Source organism: Ovis canadensis, chromosome 18, assembly GCF_042477335.2.
Source record: "Ovis canadensis isolate MfBH-ARS-UI-01 breed Bighorn chromosome 18, ARS-UI_OviCan_v2, whole genome shotgun sequence".
NCBI classification, from domain to species: domain Eukaryota; kingdom Metazoa; phylum Chordata; class Mammalia; order Artiodactyla; family Bovidae; genus Ovis; species Ovis canadensis.
Window position 1 is genome coordinate 78,570,800 of NC_091262.1, and position 5,954 is coordinate 78,576,753.

The following is a 5,954-nucleotide window of genomic DNA, read 5'->3' on the forward strand; positions in this document are numbered from 1 at the left end:
TTGATGAATTCCCAAGGCAAAATTATAGCTCTTTTACACTGAGTGCTGTGAGTGCAAGCTAAGCTGCTTCACTTGGGTCTGACTCTTTGTGACCCCATGGACTGTAGCCCACCAAGCTCCTCTGGGATTCTCCAGGCAAGAATACTGGAGTGGGCTGCCACGACCTCCTCCAGGGGATCTTCCAGACCCAGGGATCGAACCTGCTTCTCCTATGTCTCCTGCACTGGCAGGCAGGTTCTTTACCACTAGCGCCACCTGGGAAGCCCCCTGAATACTCGGTATGACTTTATCACAAATATTTACAAATTTATCATCCAATTTATTTTATCTACTGCCTTTTCACTTAGAAATTAACTTTTTTTTTTTTTAAAAAAGGCTAGTTTGAAACCAAATGCTGTCCTGGGCACTGGGTGGTTAACTCTCAAGACCCAGGTGAAATGTCCCCTCCCCAGGAAGGCCATTATCTGACCAGCTTGGGCTAGGGTCCTCTTATCCCCAGACTCTCCACTTGCTGCCAGGATGGCCAAGAGGAAGTGAGACCAGTATCTTGAGCTCGCTAGTCATGGCCTGCCTCCTGTCTGGGCACATCATCTTGTCTTCTGGCCTCATAGAGCAGGTGCTTGACAAAGGGGGATGAACAGCTGGGCTCATCTCATCTGCTACGTCACTGCCTTTTAGCGAAGGGAGAAAGTCCTGCTCAGACACGGCAGCTCAGCCCACTCTCACCGAGCTCCTCGTTCCAGCACTGACAGGCCTCTCACACTGATGCAGGAGGGGGCTGGCTTCTCGTATTTCTACCCTGCAGTAAGTGTGCTGTGCGACAAGTGTGCCTATCAGAGCTACCATCACTAGCGACCTCAACCTTCCTTAGATTCATGGGCAATAACCAGATTCGTTTCTGGACTAAACCACTTAGCCTCAGAAAAAGTCTAAGTAAGTAAGTAAGTGAAGTCACTCAGTCGTGACCGACTCTTTGCGACCCCACGGACTGTAGCCCACCAGGCTTCTCTGACGTCCATGGGATTCTTCAGGCAAGAATACTGGAGTGGGCTGCCATGACCTCCTCCAGGGGATCTTCCAGACCCAGGGATCGAACCCGCTTCTCCTATGTCTCCTGCACTGGCAGGCAGGTTCTTTACCACTAGCGCCACCTGGGAAGCCCCAGAAAAAGTCTAAGACCTTATAAAACTCTAGAACATAAAATGTTGCATCAATGGTGTCAGCTTTATAGATGTGGGCAATTAGGATCTATCACCACAGTTTAAGCTCCAAATCTAATATATGCACTGATTTTGGGTATAGGGAGGAGGGTCCCTTGAACAGGCCCAGTTTCAAAGATTCCACAATCAAGAATACACTGTACATTTGATGATTAAGAAAAACATGTACGTTACCTACGTTGTTGCTTTAGTCCCTAAGTCGTGTCTGACTCTGCAACCCCATGGCCTGTAGCCCACCAGGCTCCTCTGTCCATGGGATTTCCCAGGCGTGAATACTGGAGGGGGTTGCCATTTCCTTCTCCAGGGGGTATCTTCCCAAACCTGTGTCTCTAGCATTGGCAGGCGGACTCTTTACCGCCGAGCCCCCAGGGAAGCCCGTATACACCGACAGTTTTATTTAACTTGCACTGATTCACACGAGGGGTGACCCACCGCAGGCAGGGGACCAGAGAAGCTCCTGGTACCATCTAAGACCCTGCACACACCCTAGTCTTGCCAGCAACCCACCCTTTAGCAACTTTGCAGAAGGAACAGACTGTTACTGTCCCGTACCTCTGCCTGACTATATGACCTCCCCCTGCTCACCAGAAAGGGGGGCACAGTACTTGAGGTACTAGCCTACTGTGGTCCCCCTTTGTGCGGCAAAGTAATAAAGCCACTCCTTCCTTCTCCAAAAACATAAAACCCCACAACAAACAAGCTAGGCCTAACTAGATGCTTAAATACAAACTTTCATCCTGATTTTTTTCTAAATATTTCATTGGCAACTTAGTTTGGCTGAAACAGGGTTCGACCCCCAAATTTACAAAGGCTCCGCGGCCTAACAAAAGGCAAACATTCCAGCTCTGGCTACAGCCCTATCACCACACCTTGCAACGCGACCTTCAACAGCTCCTCTCTTGGCTAGTTTCCTTAGGGGCAAAAGGGACTGGGCTAGCAGTGCTCAGAGCTAGTGTTCTCCACACTGTCACCTGAATATTCACTTAAGGACTGATGCTGAAGCTGAAGCTCCGATACTCTGGTCACCTGATGTGAAAAGCCAACTCACAGGAAAAGACCCTGACGTTGGGAAAGACTGAAGGCAGGAGAAGAAGGGGACGACAGAGGATGAGATGGTTGGATGGCATCACTGACTCAATGGACGTGAGTTTGAGCAGGCTCCGGGAGATAAAGAAGGACAGGGGATTTGGAATGCTGCAGTTTATCGGGTCCTAAGAGTAGGTACTTTGGCCATCTCATGCAGAGTTGACTCACTGGAAAAGATTCTGATGCTGGGAGGGATTGGGGGCAGGAGGAGAAGGGGACGACAGAGGATGAGATGGCTGGCTGGCATCACCAACTCGATGGATGCGAGTCTGAGTGATCTCCGGGAGTTGGTGATGGACAGGGAGGCCTGGCATGCTGCGATTCATGGGGTCGCAAAGAGTCGGGCACGACTGAGCGACTGAACTGAACTGAAGAGTAGGACAACTTAACAACGATACTGTTACCGATGCAGAATGCCAACTCCAAAAGAACTAACGTTAGACGTAACCAAAGAGCAACTTCATGGGGCAGCCAAACTAGCTTGCGGTAAGGGAGGTTAACTTAGCATGAGTTCACTGCCTGAACTGTTTCCGATCTTTTAGAAATAGAAATAAGGTAAAATCAGATTTGTTAGGCTCCCTATAATTAATAAATGAGAAGATACTCTGAAAAAAAGAGAAAAAGAGATATCGGTGTCTTTCGAGTCATATCCTTTGTTCTCCCACCCTCTACCCTCTCCGCACGTGTCCCTCCCTAACCCCTGTGGTCTTGCGGCCCAGTTGGAGACCTAATGGAGGTTGCGGGAAGGGAGCCATGAGGCCGAGGGAGGGGCGGTGACATCCACAGGGCTGGGTGTCACACTCGCACTGTTTGTCCGGTGCCGTCCCGCCAAGGGACACACACTCCCGGCAGGTTGTCTGTTGCCACACCTCCTTGGCCACTGGTGAGCTCGGACTCACTTCACCTCTCGTGAGTGTTCCAGTCTTCTGCCTTCTTATGTAGTTGCTGACACTCATTTTCACGGTGGACAGGAAGTTTCGTTGGAGTTCTTAAGACACGTAAAATAGTCAAGCATTTTCACACCCAAGTCCTCTCTGTCACGGTGCCTTCGTCTTTTGATGAACCAAAAAGCAAACAACCATTCCACGCACAAGGCATTAAGCTGTCAACGGACCCAGCCACGGTGTCTTGTCCTCACGAGCCGAAGAATAAAGGCAGGCAAACGTGGCTGTAAAATACCCAGTTTAATTAGGGGCACTAGCTAGTTTTCTTGCCGTCAACAGAACAGGACTCTGGCTCAGACAGTAAAGAATCTGCCTGCAATGTGGGAGACCTGGGTTCGACCCCTCGGTCAGGAAGATTCCCCGGAGGAGGGCATGGCAACCCACTCCAGTATTCCTGCCTGGAGAATCCCCATGGACAGAAGGGGCCTGGTGGGCTACAGTTCATAGGGTCGCAAAGAGCTGGACATGACTGAGCAACTAAGCACACAGCCGTTCAGAGAGAACACTTACTGGTTCAGTTTACTCTGCCTAAACAGAACAAAAGAAAAGCAATAAAATTAGCCCTACCTTTAGAGGCCTGTGGCTCTGGAACTGCACTTTAACCTGTCCTTTTAAATGGGTTTTTCACCTTCAGCAGCCAATGGAAGCAGGCGAGAGCAAGCACAGCCCCACATCTCCGCACGCCCACTCATAAGTTAAAGAGCAGAAGACAAGAGTCTCTCCCATCAAGGAAAACTAATACTCTAGGGCAATTTTTAAAAGTTATTCATGCAGCAGGGGAACAGCTGGGCCCTCTCGGTGTTGTCTCCTACCTACCCCCATTCCTGACAGTTAAACCCTTCCAGCCTCCTCCACTTGACTGTGAACTCTGCAGACCCATGACTCAGAAGCTAAGTGACCTAACTGGGTACTTCCCCCATTTCTGGTATCTATGGGGAACTATCAACTACTTGCAAAGACACCCTTCCATCAATTACTAGAGAGCGGGGAAAGTTAAATTAATTAAGCCACATACAAATTCTCCCACAACTGGTTTTTCACTTATGAACCATTTATGCAGAATTTATATGCTATGAAGCCAGAAATGACTTATTTCAACAGACATGACTTTCTCAAACTGTGTGGGTGCAACACTCCAAAGGGAATTACTCAGGATTTAAAACTCAGATGCAAAAACAGAATGATCTAATTTTTCACTCCCCACACTAACATTTTCAAGTCCATGCCATTTCAAAATAACTGGGGACTAAATGAGACTGACAAAATCACTTTTTAATCAGAATACACTAACTTTCCTCTAAAGGTTCTTTAAAAAGACACCTGCTTGTTTTAACAAGTTGGATCTAAGGTTGATGTATTACAGTTCAGAATAACCATGGTGTTCAACTGCGAGAATACCGCTCCGAAAGACAAGGTAAAAGTGAATGTACATTTGAGAAATTCACACCGCAAAAGGAGTACAAAAAAGACACTCTGTTTCTCGTGAGTTTCTTTCTTAAAAACTAGTTTTTATTTCTATTGCTTCAAACCCAAAGTCAGGTCGACCAAAACAACGAACAAGGACAGGACCACATCGCTGCAACATAGATAGCTATTTAGGAAGGTTTAACTTGCCTAGAATTCGCGCCAGGAAAAGAAAAAAAAACCAGGAGGGGGGACCTCTGCTGCAGGTATAAAGGAAAACTGGGCGGGAAAATTTGCGGCATTTTCAACAAGGAGATAAATGCAAAGCCTGGCGAGCGTGAGAAGCGTCTACACGGGTGAGAAAGAGGTGAAGACGGTGGTCGAGGGGAAACGACGACTGGCTGGAGAGCGAAGAAAGGGAAGCTGAGAAGGAAATGCTCTGAAGCCACAAGCCAAGCTACCGGCCCGGCGGCCGGGACCCTTCAGCCAGTTCTAAGATCTACGGGGAAGCAGGCACCCAACGGCTAAGTCGCAGGTTTCCGCGGGTCACGAAAGGATAACGGACATCCTCTCAACGGCGGGCCCGGGGGCGCGGCGCGCCGCTTCCGCCCGCCCGAGCCGCCCGGGACCCGGCAGGGCGCGCGACCGCGGAGCTCGCGGCGAGAATGTGGGCCCGCGGCCGCCCACCGGCGTTCCCCTTGGCCGCCCGCCTTTGTTCGCCTGGCCCTGTTCTCCCCTCACTCGACCGCCGTCGCCCGCCCGGAGCCGGGTGTCAAGAGCAAACGCCGCCTGACGCGAGAAACGAGGCACAGGCGCTACTCGTCAAACCAGACTTTATTGGGGGGCGCCCCGTGCGCGCCTCCATCTACCCCCGCGTGGCCCGCCGGCAGGGACGCCGCGTTCGGCTCGGCCGGCCCTGCCCCGCAGGCCCCCTCCCCCGCGGCGCCGGGGGGGCCGCGCGGACGGCTCACCGGCTCCCGAGGCGGCGGCGGCGGCGGCTGCAGCGTCGACACCCCGCTCCAGAGGGCGGCCCGGGGCCCCCCGGGGCGGCGGGCTTCGCTGCCGTTGCACCGCGGAGGGCGGGAGCCGCACGACTAGCGGCGAAGGCGGCGGCGGCGGCGGCGGCGGCGGCGCGCTGACGTCACGCGCAGCGGCCATCCAGCGCGCGCGCGCGGGGGGGGAGGGGAGGGGGGAAGCCGTCCCGGCGGCCCCCAATCCGGGAGGAACTCGGGCTGGGTGGGCGGGGCCACTGCGGCTCACGGGCCGTTCGATTGGCCCAGGAGGAGGAGCGAGCAGGCGA